A 23044-nucleotide genomic window follows, 5' to 3' on the forward strand; every position below is an offset into this window, starting at 1 on the left:
TAAATGAACTCTGCTACATAAAAAAAATCATTAGATAGCGTCGTTCGAATTTTATTTCTTTAAACAAATCCTCTTCATTATCAATTTCACATCTTAATGAGTTATGTGACCAAATAGCAGTTAAAAGATGATTAATGTGTCATTAAACACATAATCGAACATTTATGTTTTGCTAGTTGCGATGTACAACATTTACTTGAAAATAGTCCAAGATATATCATATATCATTAAGAATTTTATTTCAAAATTTGAAAGGTAAAAACGAAAATTTATGGTACTGGCGATCTTAAGATTTATTTACGGTACTTTACACCGTCAAAATTGATAGAAGATATACATGTACCGGTCCTGTTCAAAGAAAAATGATATAAATGCTGGGCTACATTTTGTAGGTCGCTTTTTGATGTTGAATATTTCAGTTCTTCCTTAAGTTGAGGATGCGTAAGGTTGGTGTCATATATATAATGAGTATGTTCTTCCACGCAATGTAGCAAGAGTGCTTTTTCTATCGTTATCTGTTATTTTCACAGCAAGGAAACCATTTTCTAGTCGCACAGTGTATTTCTGGCGTAGTCTGGGTCGTTATAAATTTGCCTTCTGAGTTTACAATGTTCTTCGCTGATCCTCGTCGCCTGCTGTGATTTTCTGCTGTTGGCTTTCGCTAAAGACACGAACATGTTGCCTATGACGGTAAACCATTATTTCTTCACCTCGGTGAGCGTAAGCATAAAAATCGAAATTAAATTGGGGGTTATCACAGGGGTGACCCCAACATTGCAAAAAATTGTGTCAAGACCCTACATGTATGTAGGCTAATTTTACAGTGCAAACTGGGTAGATTTCAAGCGCACAAGCGTCACCAATAGAAAACACAAGCGTCATCAATAGAAGACAAAAACACCACCAATAGAAGATACAAGCGTCATCAATAGAAGACACAAGCGTCACCAATAGAACACACAAGCGTCACCAATAGAAGACACAAGCATTACCAATAGAAGATACAATATTTTATTAAAGAATAGAGGATGTCACCAAAAGAAGACACAAGCTTCACCAATAGAAGACACAAGAGTCACCAATAGAAGACACAAGCGTCACCAATAGAAGAGGCAAGCGTCACAAATAGAAGACACAAGCGTCACCAATAAAAGACACAGGCGTCACCAATAGAAGACACAAGCGTCACCAATAGAAGACACAAGCGTCACAAATAGAACACACAAGCGTCACCAATAGAAGACACAGGCGTCACCAATAGAAGACGCAAGCGTCACCAATAGAAGACACAAGCGTCACCAATAGAAGACACAAGCGTCACCAATAGAAGACACAAGCATCACCAATAGAGGATGTCACCAATAGAAGACACAAACGTCACCAATGAAAACACAAGCGTCACCAATAGAAGACACAAGCGTCACCAATAAAGGATGTCACCAATAGAAGACACAAGCGTCACCAATAGAAGACACAAGCGTCACCAATAAAAGACACAAGCGTCACCAATAGAAGACACAAGCATCACCAATAGAGGATGTCACCAATAGAAGACACAAGCGTCACCAATAGAAGACACAAGCGTCACCAATAGAAAACACAAACATCACCAATAGAAAGCACAAACATCACCAATAGAAGAGACAAACGTCACCAATAGAAAACACAAGCGTCACCAATAGAAGACACAAGCGTCACCAATAGAAGACACAAGCATCACCAATAGAAGACACAAGCTTCACCAATAGAAGACACAAGCGTCACCAATAGAAGACACAAGCGTCACCAATAGAAGACACAAGCGTCACAAATAGAACACACAAGCGTCACCAATAGAAGACACAGGCGTCACCAATAGAAGACGCAAGCGTCACCAATAGAAGACACAAGCGTCACCAATAGAAGACACAAGCGTCACCAATAGAAGACACAAGCATCACCAATAGAGGATGTCACCAATAGAAGACACAAACGTCACCAATGAAAACACAAGCGTCACCAATAAAAGACACAAGCGTCACCAATAAAGGATGTCACCAATAGAAGACACAAGCGTCACCAATAGAAGACACAAGCATCACCAATAGAAAACACAAGCATCACCAATAGAAAGCACAAACATCACCAATAGAAGAGACAAACGTCACCAATAGAAGACACAAGCGTCACCAATGAAAACACAAGCGTCACCAATAGAAAACACAAGCGTCACCAATAGAAGACACAAGCATCACCAATAGAGGATGTCACCAATAGAAGACACAAACGTCACCAATGAAAACACAAGCGTCACCAATAGAAGACACAAGCGTCACCAATAGAAGACACAAGCGTCACCAATAAAAGACACAAGCGTCACCAATAGAAGACACAAGCATCACCAATAGAGGATGTCACCAATAGAAGACACAAGCGTCACCAATAGAAGACACAAGCGTCACCAATAGAAAACACAAACATCACCAATAGAAAGCACAAACATCACCAATAGAAGAGACAAACGTCACCAATAGAAAACACAAGCGTCACCAATAGAAGACACAAGCGTCACCAATAGAAGACACAAGCGTCACCAAGAGAAGACACAAGCATCACCAATAGAAGACACAAGCGTCACCAAGAGAAGACACAAGCATCACCAATAGAAGACACAAGCGTCACCAATAGAAAACACAAGCGTCACCAACAGCAGACACAAGCGTCACCAATAGAATACACAAGTGTCACCAATAGAAGATACAAGCGTCACCAATAGAAGACACAAGCATCACCAATAGAAGACACAAGCGTCACCAATAGAAAACACAAACGTCACCAATAAAGGATGTCACCAATAGAAGACACAAACGTCACCAATAGAAAGCAAAAGCGTCACCAATAGAAGACACAAGAGTCACCAATAGAAGACAAAAGCGTCACAAATAGAAGACACAAGTGTCACCAATAGAAGACACAAGCGTCACCAATAGAAGACACAAGCGTCACCAATAGAAGATACAAGCGTCACCAATAGAAGACACAAGCGTCACCAATAGAAGACACAAGCGTCACCAATAGAAGACACAAGCGTCACCAATAAAGGATGCCACCAATAGAAGACACAAGCGTCACCAATAGAAGACACAAGCGTCACAAATAGAAAACACAAACATCACCAATAGAAGACACAAGCGTCACTAATAGAGGATGTCACCAATAGAAGACACAAGCGTCACCAATAGAAGACACAAGCGTCACCAATAGAAGACACAAGCGTCACTAATAGAGGATGTCACCAATAGAAGACACAAGCGTCACCAATAGAAGACACAAGCATCACCAATAGAAAACACAAGCGTCACCAATAGAAGACACAAGCGTCACCAATAGAAGACACAAGCGTCACCAATAGAAGACACAAGCGTCACCAATAGAAAACACAAGCGTCACCAATAGAAGACACAAGCGTCACCAATAGAAGACACAAGCGTCACCAATAGAGGACACAAGCGTCACCAATAGAAGACACAAGATTTTATTAAAGAATTTTTTAAGAATATGCATTTAATTTATACCACTTCTCGCATACGTACGAAAGCCTTTTAGTATCATATAAAAAATATATTTACATTCGCCTATCTCGTAATTATGAGAAAAGATCTCGTTATCACGAGATAATTATCTCGTAATTACGAGAAAAGATCTCCTAATTACGAGAAAAGATCTCGTTATCACGAGATAATTATCTCGTTATTACGAGAAAATATCTCGTAATTACGAAATAATTATTGCGTTATTACGAGAAAAGATTAGGTAATTACGAGATACTTATCTCTTAATTACGAGGAAATGTCTCGTAATTACGAGATAATTATCTCGAAATTACGAGAAAAATATGTTAATATTGGTCACATGATATCTTCCTTTATATGAGCTCTCCTCATTCCGTCAGTGTGTTTTGGATGCTGTTTTAAATATAAGAAATCACTTTCCGTTCAAAGCATGCCAAACAGACCAATAGATTTTTAGAAAATTAACTCACCGAGTGAAAGTTTAATCATGCATTTAAAGTTCAAAGGAAAGAAAACGACGGTTTATTATTGTAGGTTTCTACACTATCAATTAATTAAATTTTACAAGTTTTACGATGATATAAGTTAATAATAAAGTTAAACTATCATAATGGTTAGTGTAACTGTGTATGGATTTGAAAGTTCAAGATTCTTGTAATTCCACCGTTAAGTACACACTATGATGGTGCATATTGTCGTTTGGAACATATCATCCTCGTCGATACATATTGTCCGTTGATACATATACTAAATATTGCCGCCGACAATAACATGAGCCGAGACAAGGCATATTTTTTTCATCACGGTAAATACTGTCGTCGGAGATAATAGACCATTGGAATATATTGTCGCCAGCCGCGATAGATGGGAAGGGTGTAAGATAACTATAGGTATCTCTGTAGAGAATATCTAGGTGTGGTTAGATTCTGAATTGTTTAATGCGAATGAATATTTGGAATTCTTCTACGATTCCAATACCATTTTCAGTGGAGACCGTGATCGCCTTTTTGTTAATCTCATTAACTGATTACATGTTTGACTTGTTTCATTTTATATATGGATACATTTCAACTTAAAATATCTATAATATGAAAATATCATTATTTTAAGAAACACTATCTAGCGCTTCAAGTGTATGCATCTTTTGGTTTTACTCTCTCTCTCTCTCTCTCTCTCTCTCTCTCTCTCTCTCTCTCTCTCTCTCTCTTCTCTCTCTCTCACGCATACTCAATATCTTAAGTAACCAGTACGAAATATTTAGATGATTTGATCATTAAAGATATATGATGGCATTGATCAATAAAAAAGAAAAAATATTGCTTACATTTGAGTATGGCGTGTAAAACGTTGCACTATTATACTAATCTTGTTATTCATATTCGAAAAACTTGTAATTTATATTCTAAAACATATCATTCACATTCGAAAAGTTGTTATTCATATTCAATAATTTTATCATTCATATTCAAAAACGTGTTATTCTTATTCTAAAACGTGTTATTCATATCCAAAAACATGTCATTCTTATTCAATAAGTTGTAATTCATATTCTAAACTTTTCATTCGTATTCAAAAACATGTGATTCATATTCGATAATCTTATCATTCATATTCAAAAACATGTGATTCATATTCGATAATCTTATCATTCATATTCAAAAACATGTGATTCATATTCGATACTCTTATCGTTTTAACTTTTAACTTAAAAGTTTTTACAGGTCTTGGGTTTCAGATCCATTCCAGCTATTTCATGAATTGTGTATTTTTGCAGAATATCTAAGCCCTTGAATAGTCCTTATTGATTTTACAGTTATAAAATTGCCTTTCATCACAAGATGAAGCTGTGTCATTCAGTATACTGAAAGGTGACCGAACGGTTACTGAAAGGTGACTGAATGGAAGATTTCTGCCATTGAATTACCTTTCCAGACCTTTCAGTCGACTACTGTTTTTCCTTCTGTGCCTAAACCAACACAAATTCATGCATACTGATTTTTAGCCGGGCTCATTGCTCGAAGAGCTATTTGCAAGGTATTGTCATCGTGTTCAAGCCGGATGTTGACCTCACAGCCGCCACATTGAATTTACGTGTTAAAACGTAATTCCAATCACTGTTGAAACAACACAAAATTTAAATCAACACAGACAATAACATGTTGATCAAATTTACAAAATTAAAAGCTAAACAAAATAAGAAAAAACCTTATAATACAATTTCTTGTTCAATATCTATTTCCTCGAAAAACTTTCAACATATACAAACTACTTCGCCAAATTAATTGGGTCGTGACAGGAACAATAACTCTTGACGGTGTACCAAGGAAAACTTCAATCATGTATTTCATCGGTAACATAAAAAGCAGCACATCATATGGCAAGGAGACGGGTAGTTTCAATAAGATACAAAAATAACTGAAAACCTCTTTCTAGAAAGATAAATAACACCCCAAAAAGTTCAAGGAACTATATACCGGTCATATTTCATATACAAGAGATAATTTTCATTATTAACAGTGTCGTGATTAGACCGTGTTTCATATACATGTAATCCATTGTAGGAAGACAGTGTCTTAAAAAGATAATAACTATAGTATCATAATTATTACCACACAATGGCACACATATAGAACAGTCCAATCTAACTATACCGCCGCGGTGGTAGAGTGTTCGCCCCGCATGCGGAAGGTCGAGGTACGAATTCCGACCGCGACAGACCTAAGTCATTAAAACAGGTAGTGACAGTTCCATCATCAAATGCTCGGCATCAGGTGTGAATGTCACGGGTCCTCTGAGATACTGTTAAAAATGGATGTCCCGCGTCACAGTAGGTGTGGCACGCTAAAGAACCCTCATTGCTCAATGGCCGTAAGCGCCGAGCATAGGCCAAATTTGAAGCCCTTCACCGGTCTTGGTGACGTCTCCACATGAGTGAAAAATTCTCGAGAGGGACGTTATACAGGATACAATCAACCAATCTAACTCAAAACAATATTAAATGTAACCAAGGTACATTTATAATTCCGAATTCGGGGTTAGAGGCCAATTTCTTTCAACGAACGGTTAATTTTAAGTAGGCATGGTCTTTTCAGCATAGGGTGTTATTTATCTGGAGTGCTTAGGGTCTGGAGGGACGCTAATCTTTAAGCACAGTTAATGCATGTACATGTATATAGGGTCAATTACTGAAATACACGGAAAGTAGACAACACAGGTAATCCTCGCAGTTCCATGATCTAAGTATATGTTGGTAAACTTTTCTCGAGTACCAAGAGATTCGGTGCCGAGCGAAGCGAGTGACCAAATCGAGTAGCGAGAGAAAAGTTTAACAACATACTTAGTACATGTTTAACACAAGAAATGAAAACTCTTTGTGGTCTCTATTTAATTTGTTATAACCCTTCCGTATTCTTTATCCTCTCAACCAAATGGAGTTCAAAGTTTGATTGACAGGCGGCTGAATCTTGATCTGATAGTTTCTGATTCTTTATTTCTGGGAGCCATCGGCTCATAGGATATACATTATATATACAATGATCAATATATACTCAAACAAAACAAAACGACTTAGTGGAGAGTGAGTAGACAACAATGTTACAGCGATACACTATTTAAATTAAACAAAATAATAATATCACACCGTATGAGAATTTCTTACTTTTGTTGCATAGTTTAGAAATTTGCCAAAATTAATCCGTTCTTTAGAATTTTCAACACTAAGTAATATACACTGGGGTTTTGTATGATAAAATGTTTTAGCATATTTTTCTCAAGTCATCATATAGATAACTCCGTTTACCTGATCAGTATATAGGGCTCACGGCGGGTGTGACCGGTCGATAGGGGATGCTTACTCCTCCTAGGCACCTGATCCCACCTCCGGTGTGTCCAGGAGTCCGTATTTGCCCAACTATCTATTTTGTATTGCTTATATGAGTTATGAGATTGATCACTGTTCATTATCTTCACCTTTCATAGAGGACATCTTAAAATAAAGTGAATATCATCCTCTACATCATTTAGATCACAAACAGTACATAACCGTCGTTCTCTGACTATATTATTATGTCTTCCAACCTCAATATTCAATTTATGAGATGAAGTTTAAAGCGAGTAATACATGTGCAAAGTGAAGATAACGAACAGTGATCAAACTCATAATGTATAAGATTTGCGAACACAGATAAATTTTAGGGAAGGTGACTTAGAATGGATGCTTTAGAAAAATTGCCTCTGAAAACTACTTTTTTATGCTTGGGAGAAAAAAACCCTGCATGTTAGAAATTGAAATGAAGCGATTTACTCATATGTGCTTGAAAACAAAAACTATCATGATTATTAGAAGACCAAACCGAATTTGCGATACATCTATATATGTAAAAATAAAATTCATATATTGAAGAGGGGGCCACATCAACATTGCAACAATACACCCCTCCCTCGCTTTATTTTCTGGTACGAGTAACAGCCGAGACCAAACCATAGAACTAGTCAGTTTTCTTAGTCAAATTAAACAAATGAATCTGAATGTGTACTTAATTAGAATTGTTTTTTAAAGGATTCGGTATATACATATATACAAACATACATATATAAATACCTAGGATAACCCATGGAAGCTCGAAAGGGGGTCATTTATGTGGGAGGAAACCGGAGTACCCGGAGGAAACCAACGTGCGACCATGCCATACCTTCTCACATACAATCACGGGGATCAAGCTCGGGTCGCAGCGGTGAGAAGCGAGAGTGCTACCTCTGCGCTACTTGGACACCCTAAGAGAGATAAGAAGAATGGAGGTGTAAGTTATTTAGTCGCATCATGCATGGATTTCTGTTGCGCTTCAAAATGGCGTGTTTAGTTACGAATATACTGCCTGCAGAGTGATCGTGAAAATGAATGTATTCTTGATTGGAAATAATTCATCTACATGTAGGCTGAGTTTAAAGGATGAAGAGAAGTATTTGAAAACAGTTATTTGGAGTAAGTTATGGGTAGTGAAGTTAAAGGTTAAGATAGAAAACTAGTAGCAGTATAGTTTATGCGCTTGCATAAATAGTACCAAAATGTAAATATTAGATTTCTTATACTTATATCTTAACATGTCAATAAAATTCAGAAAATGAAATATTTTGTTATACACCTTAATTTTTTCTCTCTATATAAAACTAATACAATCTAAAACGAACATTTCAACTGTTAAATCAACTTTCACACTCGTGGTCTATTGACCGGTCCATAGTTTTCGAACTGTTGACCGGGCAATAGTCTGCTCTATTTCTATTGGCTACGCAAGTCACGTGATTATCAGTCTGCTGCTTTTACGTAACGGCGAGGTTTACTAATTTTAGTGATGATGAGATACAGACTATATTAGATCAAACGGAAAGCAGGAATACGAAAAATGTTATAAACGTTGCGAAAAATATTGTCGAACAATATATCAACGAAATGCTTCAACGATATACAAGATATATCTGCCGAAGAATTGGCTCTTGTTCAAGAGAAATTTTATTGTAACGTCAGAAATCGCAATGGAGAACCTTATGCTAAGAAAACAATGGTTTCTCTTAGGTACGGTTTACAGAAAACATTTGAAAAAACGCACAAATTTAACATTGTAAATGACGACAGATTCAAGGAGGCCAACAAGATTTTTCATGCTTGTTTGAAAAAGCTGAAAATGGAAGGGGGTGGTGAAAGCTAACATAAGGAAATTATTTCCGAGGAAGATATAAAAAAATGTATTCAACCGATACTTTATCGACTAAAGACCCTAAATCTCTGCAATGTAAGGTGTTTTTTGAACTGATGATGTTTTTGTGTAACCGCGGAAGGGAAAACCTTCGCAATATGACCAAAGAAGATTTTGTAGTAAACACTGGTGCTAGTGGGAGGAGATATGTAGTAAAGTGAATCCAAGACTCACTAAAAATCACCAGGGTGGAACAGATGACGTGGATGATGGTGGTGGTAGGATGTTCGAAAAACCAGGTAAGAAACTAGTAAAAATTTATATGAATCAGTGTTATACTTAGGGCCATTTCAACACGTTTCACAGGGGATTGACGTCAGCCTGTCTATTCCATAAAATAGAAATTAACAACATTTTTTCCAGATATATATTGTGGCATGTATATGTAAAACTTATCCGGTACTAATTTTGATGCACCAGATGCGCATTTCGACAAATAATGTCTCTTCAGTGATGCTCAACCGAAATATTTCACTTGTTGCACAATTGAAACCAATATCAATTTTATTTTGTTTTGTGTGATCTAGATAGCCATATCATTCAGAAAGTTTTCTGTCTTGTCTTAATCTTATTGTTATGAACTTAATAATTGTAGAGAGGTAAGTTTAAAAAAAAAAAGATTTTAGTTCAATTTTATTCTAGAAACCCCATACCGCCCTGTTCTAAGCTTCGAGAAATAGCTGACGAAATTAAATCCAGGTTGTCATTTCTTATGGCAACGGCCCAAGAGTTTTAAAGCTGAAAGTGAGGATCCATCGATCTGGTATGACAACATGGTTCTGGGCAGGAATTCCCTCGGCCAAATGATGCAGAATATAAGTAAACAAGCAGATCTTTCTAAAGTGTACAGTAATCACTGCATTAGGGCTTCCTGCATAACTTTTCTGGATGAAAGTGGGTATGAAGGGAGGCATATTATGACTGTCTCAAAACATAGATAGGAAACAAGTTTAAAACATTACGTCTCAAAAGCACGGGAGAAAAAGAAACGCGAAAAGTCTAACGCATTGGCAGAACAAGTAATCCCGCAGAAAGCACCAGCTCCAGACGTGATCACTGCTACAAGTTCTGATAATGTGAATTTAGAAAATGTTGACTTTCTAGAAATAGATAGTCAGGAATTAAACAATATGATGGTTTCTGTGCTTGAACATAATTCAACAGTTGCACAGTCTAACATTGCTGAGCCTAGCATTGTCAATAACCAAATCACGTGCGTTTCGAAAGAAAATGTTTGTCCAAAATACAGTTTTAATAACTGTTCAGTCGTTATTAATGACTATGGTGGAAAAAACTAAAAGTTAAAAAGCTAATGATTACAAACACACCCTTATCTTATCTTATCTTATAAAAGTCAATTATTATATAAGGAGAAAAGTTTTACTTAAATTTGATTCAAAGTTAGAAGATTCCATGGTTTTTTTTAATCATTTGCAACAAACAAATAACCCCAATAAAAATTAACTTTTAAGTATTTACAACAGTTGTTGACAGGGACTGTTGAGATTAATTAGTGGCTTCACAAGGCACCTTTCCCCTTTTCTAGACAGTGTATTCCCTGTATAAGTAGACAAAATGGCATCAGTTTACAATCTTTGAAGCCATACATAGGATGAAGGAAAAAATATGTTTTTTTTGTGTGTTTTTTTTTTAGCAAATGTTAACTATTCATCGGTGCTTTATTTTTCCTACGTATGGTCAAAGTCACTCTTTATAAATATTGTGACTTTTTTTCCTTGGTATAGGCAAAAACAATCAAAAATTTTGAACAAAAGAAATTGTGACTTTTTTTGCTAGGTGTGGTCATAGACACTCTTTCTACATATTGTGACTTTTTTTCCTGTGACTTACTTTCCTGTGACTTTTTTTCCTACCCAGATTGTGACTTTTTTTCCTGTGACTTTTCCCCCGTTTACCCATAAGACAGGGATTATAAAAAATGATCTTTGTTTTCTTTTGGTAACAATTTTCTCTAGCAAATTGCACCCCCTCCCCAAATTTAAATTTGAATCCTGATACAAAATACGAATAGTAAAAAGCAGTTAACTTGCAGCACATATGTAATCATATTGTAAAAAAAAATTTTTTTTTTTACCTGAAGTATTTGTCGCTTTCTATATGCACCATACCCAGATGGGTTTTTTTTCTCAGTATTTGATGAAGTTGAACATTCACCTTGGGTAGGCCACTCAGCATAGGGTACAGCATCATCTTTTAACTGAGCACGAGCATTATGATAACCTAATTCAGCTAACCGAGGTGGATAACGAGAATACTAATCTGACGTAAAGTGTTTCTCACATATTTTACTGTATTTGGTTAATGTAAGGTCTCTTCTATGACAGTAATGTACCCATGCTTTTTGAAGACCTGTATCTTTGGGGAAGCGAAAAAATGACACATTTTTGTCCACTTTTGAAGAGGTTGAACAATTATAAACAGCACAATACGGCATCCTTACAAACTATATGAATAACTCTTTAGAAACAAAGAAATATGAGTGTGCATGTTCTTTGTTTATGACAGCATTTAACCCATTACTGGTAATTAGGGAAACTGTTTGTCTTTGATCAGTGATAAGAAAGATTTATAGTATCTCTTCTGTAGAAGCATATAGCATCTCTGTGCTGTAGCTCATCTCTGACGTCATCCCGACTGTTTCCGATCTCTGGGGTTTAGAATATGCTTATTGAGGTCAGGCTGCTTATCAGCTTTAGCTGTGAAACGGATGCGTGTTTAACAGATTCAGTGTGAGAATCTGACTTAAGGATTATAAAGACAATGATTGCAGATAAATAATTTTTTCTGTCATGTGTCCTTTAACAAAAACAGTTCTTTGATAATCCTGGAAAGTAAAATAGATTACGTGAGAAAGAATAAAACATGATAAATATTGAAAGAATATGTACCAGTCTGGATATGTATAGACAAAAGTTGGAGAAGGGATACATTCTGAATGAAATTCATAAACAAAAGTGAATACTGCGAATTTTCAATAATCTTGGAACAAAGTACATGTATATGTGTCTGGTTTTCTGCAACATTTGATTTATTGTCGAGTGAAAATTCTCATGGGTAGGGTTTTCAAAGTAAACATGACCAGACAACATATACATGTATATATCGGAATCTTACATAAAATTGATGATATTGACAAGATTTTCAACACATTTTGAACTTCGTTTCCTTTAAAACGCCCCCTTTTGCCATTTCTTAGACGAGTCTGGCTTTTAGTGCTTTCAGTGTATGTACTTTGATTTACTTATAATTTCAAGTCGAATGGCGCTGTTTTATAGAAGAAAAAAAATTGTGCATACATCTATTGTTATGTCACAGTCCTGATAATCATGCTTGTAAAAAAAGGTGTAAATGAACTTTGCAGATATCTGAAACATGCATGATCCATGGATTAGACAATAAGACAATATTATCTTTTGGTGAGAAAACTAGTCTTTATCTTATGGATTTTCTAAATAAAAAATTAAATACTTTTATTTTTAAATAAAGGGCACGTTTAAGACGAGAAAATGAAAATATATTTTCGTTAGTATAGATAAAAGACACGATTATAAGGCAAGAAAATTAACAAGCTATTTCCAAGGCGGAAGTAGAAAATCACCCGTTGACTTTTCAATTGATCGGGGACATGATACGGTGAACGCTGGCTTTATCGTAGAAGACATACATCTTACAGAACGTTTTGGAACATACTGTACATTATCTACATAGTAGTCAAAAATAAAATTCTAAATTCTATTTAGTACGGAGATGTAATAATATATATCGACATATAGATGGGGAATGACAATATATATACATGTACATGTGAAATGTCTACATACATGTATTGCACATTATGTACAGTCATTTCGTAGCGCAAGAACGTTCATAAATTACTAAGTTTTTATACATTATTGACACTCGTAATAACTGCATCAGTTTGTAGAGGGTTTACACCAATAATACCTTTTCAATTTTTTTTTTTATCGCATTTCAACATCAACAGGGCACACAAGTATAAAAGGATATTCCTCTTAATATTCAGTAGTACATATTTTACAAAATCCTTTATATTTCAATGTAAATATACATGTAAGAAGTGAATAAAAGTATGCGGGCGTGAAGCGTTACAGTTCATACCTCATATACATGACTGTGTAGTTTCAAAACTGAAATTTATTTCTTCCGGGAAATACCTCATTTAACAGCTATTATATACATTATAGGAAATAGCGTTACAAGGACAGATTAGCATGGATATGAATAAAATTCTACACACACCAAACTTCATATGATGACTGCTTAGTAGGCAATGTTAACTACCTGTTAATTGCATTTGATAACATTCGATTAGGATTAGGCAGCTTAGCACTCTTCAATTTCAATGTCTAACAGCGATATGCATGGGCGATTAGATTAACCCACCCACTTACACTCTTTTATTGCTAGAAATCCGAATCTTCAAATATATCAGGAGAAAATTACACATGCATTATATTGCTACCATAATCATATGTGTGAAATCCAATTATTCTTTTTTCTGCATTTTTCAATAGAAAGGCTCAATATCGGGGTCAGTGCAGATTTGACGGTTCCAGTGCGATCCATGCGTTTTCATAACGGCATCTCTTTCATTTTTATAAAATTCCCATTTGGTCATTTTTGTTCATAACTAGATAATCAGATATCTATTTTGTATTGTTTGTAGGAGTTATGAGATTGATCACTGTTCGTTATCTTCACCTTTATAGGAGTTACGAGATTGATCACTGTTCGTTATCTTCACCTTTATAGGAGTTATGAGATTGATCACTGTTCGTTATCTTCACCTTTATAGGAGTTATGAGATTGATCACTGTTCGTTATCTTCACACTTCATAAGCCCTTTTGACATTTTTAAAATGAATATGAGCTATCCCTGCAGGATATACACGTTTCTTCTCCGTCTTCATCGTATTTGGGAAAGGTATTACTAGCCCCAAGAATCGCAGATTCTATAATAATTCTCTTGATCTGCGTATCTACGGTAAATTCTAATGTTCAGCAGCAGCAGTATAAAACAATATGTGTTCTTAAAACACAAAGGCCCCCGAAAGTGCTCATGATTATTAAATGATATACATAATATATGCTATATCAACTCTATGTGACTATTTTGGACCCGCCCTATAGTAAGTCAGAACCTCGGGGGTTGCGAAATTCACAATTTTGGTACACTCCTTTCTGTATTTGCATTTAGTTTTTATATATTGTTTAATATTATAATCAAGAGCAATCCAGGTTTCAAAATATGTGTCTATTATTTCTATCAGAATCATGATAGTTTTTATAGCGAAACATCAATCTTTGCCTTTTGTTTTAATTGCATCATTTTTGCAAATTAACAAAATCAGAAAAAATATACGTTTTGTAAATTCCGCAGCTTATCTACGTTGAATAAATGAAAAGAAAATCATGTAGACATAATATTGTTGTGTAAATGTTGAAACATACGTTACTTAATCATAGCGCTACTTCATGTACATAAAAATATTTTTCCCTATTCATTGCTAATCTTTTGTTTTCGTATTTCACAGATATGGATTTGTTAATCAATTTTATCATCTGCCATTTCAAAGATATTGAAAGTTATATCTAGTCGTTTATTTTGCGTTCTTAAAGAGGTTTGCACCTGAGATTTGGAGTAATATCAATTTTTTGGGAAGTGTATTTTTGTTTTCTATATTGAAGAAGAATTAGGAAATTAAAAAGAAAAACTGGGGTAGCAACGCTTGTTATTGAGCTATAGTGTTCTAAACATGACCTTTATGCACTTGAAATTTATTCAATCAAACTTGATTTGTCTGTTGGTGTCAACACAACACAAATCAATCATTACATAAACTAGATACATAATCATGTCTTCTCTTACTACAGATAAAAAAAGTTTAATACAAGTAATGAAAGTAAATAGTGACCTTTTTGCACTTGATATATGAAAAATTCATGATAACAAATTTGAGTATTAGGAGTAATGTCAATTTCTAAAATTCCACATAACTTTCAAGGTCTTGTCTTAAAATTTTAAAATGGAACTGAAAAAAAGTGGGGGTTAGATACCAAATTTTTAAATTATTGGCAAAAGTATTAAATTCGAGTAAATTAATTATATATTTTTTTAAAGAATTTGTGTTCTGTTTGGAAAAATATATCAACCAAGTTAATAAATTACAACAGTTGAACTAGTTCCAAGTCTTAACTACCTGTGTCATAAATCATAAAACTGAAATACATGTACATGTATATAGGAGTATAAAATAGACGATACATTGGATGAAACAGAAACTGCAATATCATGCAGAATTAGAACTTTTTAATTAATGAATCCTTCCACCACAAAATATAGTCCCTGCCAAACCATTTCAAAATTTGAATTGTCACAAAATTTTTCAACTGGATAGGGTTCAGCAATAAATGTGTAATATGTTTGCACCAATGGGATCAATATTGAACCAGTAGATACTTAGTTGTAGCATCCTGCGCAGTTGTGCTCAAAAGCTCAGGAGATAACTTCCTTAAAATCTTATTGTTGACTTTTAAAGCGGATAATTTCTTGTTGTGTTGATTATTTTCTTAGAAAACCTGCATTTATCACCTTTCTCAAATTAGAAAAACATCTGCGCAATAAATTCCAATACAAGCTATGGAATAATACATGCGGTCTTATGCGTGTAGTTTACCATAACAAGGAATAAGTAATATAGTTATATGTGAGAATATTCTCGAAAACATATACCAATCTTTGACCTGTAAAAACAAAAAATCTGCCATACTTACATGTAACTTGAAACAGTTTAAGACGAGTGTTCAACAGAGATTTACCATTAATAAACGCATGTTACCATATATATTTTGAATGGTCGATAAAACATAATTTTAAAATTCTCAATTGTACGCTTTGATTGACTTTGAGTGTTCATACCCAATTTCTAAAGAATTGGAAGGGTGGTTATCAAGAAATTAAAATGAGTAACTCAGGTAACCTAAAAACCCATACCTGTCTAGTGTCCCGGCTATGGCATAGTTAGTCCTTTTGTCTGTCTAGCAGTTCGTCCGTCCTTCCGTCTGTCTGTCACGCTGCAGAATGCATTGCTATGAGGCATATGTATCCCTTACGAGTGAGGGTCATCTGATGAATTTTTGGGCATTTTTGTTGTCGGGACCATAACTTTTTTATCTTTTGACATATGACTTTGATATTTGGTATGTGGGTATACCATGATAAGACAGCGTGTCACGTGCCATTTTTGATGACCTTTGACCATTTATCTAAAGGTCAATTAATAGAATTTTTGGGCTAAGCCTTTGATATTTGGTATGTGGGTATACCATAATAAGATAGAGTATTTCGTGCCATTTTTAGGACCTTTGACCTTGACCTTTAATGTGAAGGTCAACTAATATTATTTTTGGGGCATTTTTATTGTCCGAACCATTACTATTTTGTGTTTTGACATAGGCCTTTGATATTTGGTATGTGGGTATACCATGATAAGACAGTGTGACCCGTGCCATTTTTGCTGACCTTGGACATTGGGCTTTCATGTAAAGGTCAAGTAATAGAATTTTTGGCATTTTTCTTTGTCCGAAGCATAACTTTGTCTTTTGACATAGGCCTTTGATATTAAGTATAATTAATTGATTGATTGATTGTATCTTGCTTAACGTCTCGCTCGAGAATTTTTCACTCATGAAAGTATTTTTAATTTACTATCATATGTTCACCAGATTGTTCCTTGTTTGAGGCACATACATGAATGTTTGTACCGTAAGTCATAATTTTCCACTATAATTAAAGATGATCCCATACTATTGAAAATGAAAGGAGAGACATCAGTTTTAGTGCGCTAAAACAATTCTTCCTATATTATATTTATTTAAAAAAAATGTTACAGTTCTTTTCTTCTACTAATTAAAAAACAATCATTATCATATCGAAGATTCTACATTGTTTGATTTTTCACATTTTCCAGAATATATTTTCATACATGTATATACGAAAGCACAGCCTCATCCCATTCTCTTTTCATTTCATTTTCATTGTTAACCGAAAGGCCATTGGGACTTCAGGGATATTTTATGTAAAAAGGTGAGATAGTGGATGCTGAAGGAATTTGGGTGTGATCTGACAGAATAACATAAGAGGATTCCGTTTGGATTTGGTCTATGCGAAATGAGAAGGTAATTACAAGTAAAGATTAAAAACCGTCGAAATAGACAAGAACTGTTTCAAAAACATATACTTCCCCCTGTGGTGCAAAATTGAAAAGGGTTATAAACATGCATCTTAATCTTAAGTAGTACCAAAACATTTCAAGATATTGAGCGGAATGTGTCTTCCTATGTCCAGAGGAGTGGACTGACCTTTCACCAAGTGACCTTTAAATTAATAGGGTCATCTACTCCTTAAAGGGACATGGACACGATTTGGGCTGAACATTTTCAAATTTCATTTTTCCATTTTGAATGTTTAGAATGCCTAACTAAGGCATTACTAATGATCAGCAAAAATTTGAATGTCAATTATCAAAGTACATGGGAGATACAAAGCTGACAATTCCTTGTTATGAAAACAAGGTTCGTGCCATGTTTTTGTTTACATTGGTTAGATATACTTGTAAAAGTTTCGTTTAAAGCAGATTTTGTAAATTTACAAATTTTTTCTGAACACGATTAAACAGCTTCTATTGTTTGTCACATCTCATTTTGTTTTAAACATGCTATTTTGTGTTTAGCAATCTATATGTAAACAAAAACATGACAAGAGCCTTGTTTACATAGCAAAATATTGTGAGTGCTGTATCTCACTTGTAACTCAACAACTGGTATTCAAATTTTGGTTGACTATTAGAAATACATCAATTAAGCATTGTAGACCAGAAAAATGGAAAAATAAAATTTGAAAATTGTCAGCTCAAATCGTGTACATGCCCCTTTAAGCAATCTCTACCCAGAGTTATCGTTCCTTACACTCACAGATACCTCTGCCAACGTCTCAAAATAAGCAATGTTATTCCACATGTAAATCCACTTTTTTACGGCTAATAAAACTAAGAACTACTTTATAAAATATCGGTAAAATGTAGGGCAAGCAACTATTTGTAGTTTTTCCCCATTATTATGCATTCTTCATGTGCCTTTGTATAGGCCTGGTGCAATAGAATTACCCAATATCCGTGTTTCAATCCAAAGCAATGCTTCTTGTCTCAGAAAAAGACTTGACATATGCACAGTATTTATTCATTTACATATATTTTTGTAATTGAAGTCGAAACCATACTTTATTTGAGCATACGTGCCATTTTACAACAATCTTGTAAAACCCTCTTGACGTTGACAGAGGTATTTGTAAATGTAAAGAACGATGACTCTGGGTAGAGATTGCTCCTTAAGATGTACCAATGTACCAAGTTTGGTGTCAATCAAGTGAAGATTTCTTAAGATATTGAGCGGACAAGACTTGGTCTACAGACCGACCGACGGGGGGAAAACAATTTGCCCCTCTTTTTTTAAAGGGGGCATAAAAACGGTTTACTACATGCTTGTGTATCTGGACAAATTAAACGGCAATAGCTTGCGAAGGAAAAAATAGACACAAGCTCGTGATCAAATGATTATCAAATCTATGCGTAGATCATAGAGTTTATTTGATTCTGATTGCATGGCCAGTGGTGTTTCACTTATCAAAAGGATTTCCCAGACTTACTGAGATACAGAGCACGTGTCACCGCCGACATTGTAGATAGGTAACCAATGGTGGCGATCTGTAGAAATGAGTCACAAGACATCCGGATTTATAATTCAGGAAAGTAGATTCTCCAAGAGAAAGAACATATTGTTAAGGTAGTTCCACCTTTCTGTGACGTCATAAGATTTTGCAAAGTCAATCATTTAATAAGATTTATGCATGACAGGTACATAAATTTTGTTGGATTCTTTTTCAATAGTTATTGTAAAAAAAATCTTGTTAACCATTAAATATTTCAAACATTTAGGGTTAAATATAAATAGTCAATTATATATTTCTAAATATTGAATCCAAGGGCAATTAACTCTGTTTTTATTCAACTATTTATCAGTCCATTATGCTATAGATTTTCTTTATCTTTCACAAACATTTTGTAATTTATTTTAAAGAAACAGTTTCATAAAATTGTTGTGAATACTATTATATTGTTATATCCAGTTTTTGTGAAATTTGGTAATGCTGTTTATGGAGAATTGCAATTTTCTGACGTTGATGACAGGTATATGTGTGCTAATTGATAAAAAAAAAATTTTTTTTTAATTAATACTGCAACATACTTATTTTATCATGTCTATTTGTTACTAAGATACATGTATATTATTTGAAGAATCAACAATCAAATGTAAGATTGAACCTATAATTCTTGAGGGGTGAAACTACATTAAGCGTCGCAATTTTTCAAAATAAAGTACGTCACAAGTCCGTAAATAAACACCAATGACACATTTCTTGTCTCTATCTGGCTACATGTTATATAGTGGATAAGGCACGGGGTTGTATACTTTGAGTCCCCCATGGAATTTAGATTTTTCTTCCTATAATTTAACACTAAAACTGTCATTTCTAACAAATTATCAAGACCATAACAATCAGATCAAATCGATGTACTCTGAACTCGAGTAATCAAATAAAAACTATCCGAAGATTTCTGTTGATTGATTGTATCTTGTTTAACGCCCCTCTCGAGAATTGTTCACTCACATGGAGTCGAAAATTTCTATATCTGGATGAAAAATAAAGGAAAGTGATATTTACGGATATTAATCCTTGTTTTTTGAATGGTAAGCCTATCGCTCAAACTCAATAAAAAGGTACAATAATAATAATACAATAATAATGCCTTGAATAAAATGGTATATATTTTTTAAAGCAACAAATTATTTATGAAAATGAAAGAAGATTTATCGAAATTTACAAATATGATTCTTTTTCAACAATAATTGAACGATTCTTAATGTAACATACAGGGTATAACATTTTAGCGTAGTTTCACCCTCCTGTGACGTCATAAGATTTCGCAAAGTCAAAGATTTATGCATGACAGGAACAGAAATTTTTCAATAGTTATTGTTAACCATAGAATATTTCAAAAGTGTAAGTTATAGATGTATAATCAATGCATTTTATGTTTCAAAATATTGAATCCAAGAGCAATAACTCTGTTTTGATTTATTTATTTATTTAATCAATTATGCGATATACATGTATTTCCTTTATTTTTCACAAACATTTTGTATATTTTTAAAGAAACGATTTTATGAAACTGATTAGAATAATATTATATCGTTTTAACCAGTTTTTGTGAAATTTGATAATGCTGTTTAAGGAAAATTGCAATTTTCTGACTTTGATAACAGGTATATGTGTGCTAATTAATGAAAAAGTTATGAATACCGCAACATCCTTATGAAATCATTTTTATTTGTTACTAAAATATATTATTTGAAGAATCAATAATTGAGTATAAGATTGAATCTATAATTCTAGAGGGGTGGGATTACCTTAAAGGTTTGGTAATTTTTGAGTCAATTTCAGACTTGAAAATGTAAATTACCGTGCCGTTGGTTGGTTTGAGGTGGGTGGGTTGGGTTTCTTGGTACAAGTTTTTGATAGAATATTTCAAATATTAACGCGAAATTATTATAGCAACATGTGTAGATAAAAAACAATTACGGAATATTTATGATCAGACACCTTTTTTTTTTTTTTTTTTTTACATTGAAGACCTTATTTAAAGTAGGTCTCTTTTGAAAATTTAGATATTTCATGCTGAATACTCCACAAAGATTGCAGACGTAGCCATATTAGGTAGCCAGTCAATTCGAACCCCGGAACATTTCCATACTCACACTCTAATGTCGGTGTGAACGAATATCCCCACAAATATTTTAGTGAAATATTATGGATGAAATCATTCCAGTTCGGTTAAATAATAATTCAATAGATTTGAAAATTGAACTAAATTCGCGGCGTTCAACTCTGATTTTACACTTCACTATTGAAATGGAGGGTGAGGGACCACAATAGGCTTGTGTAGCATTTTCAATACTCAAGAGCTTATTTTTCCTTCAGAAAAGTATATGTTTTCATTTCTATTAATTATTTGTGTTGATGATAAATGAAGACCGAATACATCACTCTTATCAAATATTATGAATAGATGCAAATAGCAACAGGATTCAAATTGACTGGCTACCTACATGTAATATGGCTACGTCAACAAACGAAAACCTTTGAAGCTGTGAGGTTTGGGGTCGTATGGCGCTTTAATGAATATTTTAAGGTATGTTTGGACACAGATATAGTAGGAAAATATTATAGAATTTATGAGACAACGATGCAAGAATGCAGCGAATTAAGGTCTCAACTGTGCGTGGTTTTTTTCTGCGCCGAAAATCGAAGGTTTTTATTATAAGGGGTGGATCTGTAGCTCTCTGATTTGTCCTAATATTTTGCCTGAGAGCTATAGTTCTGCATCTAGAAAGGATTATCATGATAATCACCGAACAATATACAATACTTTTCCAAGCTGAAACTGACAATAAACCAACGTTCATTTCATTAAACAAATCCATTACAAATTATGCAAAACCCATTTCTACAATGCATGTCCACATATTTCTACAATGCATGTCCACATATTTCTACAATGCATGTCCACATATTTCCTTCCAAACGACGTAAATAGATAATTGGCATCCTTATAAAATTGGATAATGGCGATAGATATTTGAAATTTTATAGGGTCAAAGAAGGTTTTGGAAAATGACATTTCAGTTCGTACTTAAATAATAAGAGACTGAAATATTATTTGTCAAATACATGTATTATGTTTTACGTGATCATTTTTGATCACGTGGCTAAGAGGGTGCTGCACAGAAGCGGTAAGTCTCCCTAATTGGGACTCCGTGTCGGGTATTTAAACACTCGTGACGTAGAACTGACCTTCATCCAGATTTGAACTTATTACGTATTTGCCATTTCCGTAGGATTCCCCAGTGCTAATGGTAAGCCTTTCACTCAGAAAACATATAAGTTCACGTAGCAGCCTTGATTAATAAAACATAGGTATCACACGCTGTCCATATTCGGCATGTTTGTTGTGAGTCCCATTCACATCTTGGACAAGACGTCGTTAACAACATATACAAACTAAACAGTGTCCTAGTTGGAACACATTGTAGTAAACAGAAATTTGATGAAACATTTATAAAGAATAGAAGTTTGTTTCAATTAAGAAAAAAAAATCTAGATTGAAAGCATAATATGAAAAAAAAAATCTTATGTCTGTGAAGGATTCGAACCCGATCGTTTAACAAAGAAAACATTCCATTATCAAGGCGACGACCTTTTTTCTCTCTTTTATTGATTTTACATTTAAACCAAAGACATATCAATGACTAGTCATCAGTTACCATCACATTTAAAACACTTTGTATCTAAAATATGAACAATGATATTACCTCTGTTTCTTTAAATATAGGGTTTCTATGTAAGAAAAACTTTTTAAACATGTGCATTTTCTTTTCTGAATCAGTCAATTGATAATGGTTGTATGAAATGTAATATCTCAATGTATATCTACAAAGCCTTTCAATATCAATTTTCTTTTCATTTTACAAAAAAAAAGACGACGACCTTAATCACTGAACTAGATCATAATTCCGTATGGA

General features: G+C 34.2%; 1 protein-coding gene across 1 annotated transcript in view; it reads left to right on the forward strand.

Annotated features, from left to right (window-relative positions):
• Positions 1-9256: 9256 nt before the first annotated feature.
• Positions 9257-23044, forward strand: part of LOC125679540 (E3 ubiquitin-protein ligase Midline-1-like) — a 38634-nt gene continuing 24846 nt past the window's right edge. The window contains exon 1 of the mRNA XM_048918821.2: positions 9257-9543. The gene's annotated coding sequence lies outside the window, so the exon portion shown is untranslated. The remainder of the gene's footprint in view (positions 9544-23044) is intronic.

Source organism: Ostrea edulis, chromosome 1, assembly GCF_947568905.1.
Source record: "Ostrea edulis chromosome 1, xbOstEdul1.1, whole genome shotgun sequence".
Taxonomy (NCBI): Eukaryota; Metazoa; Mollusca; class Bivalvia; order Ostreida; family Ostreidae; genus Ostrea; species Ostrea edulis.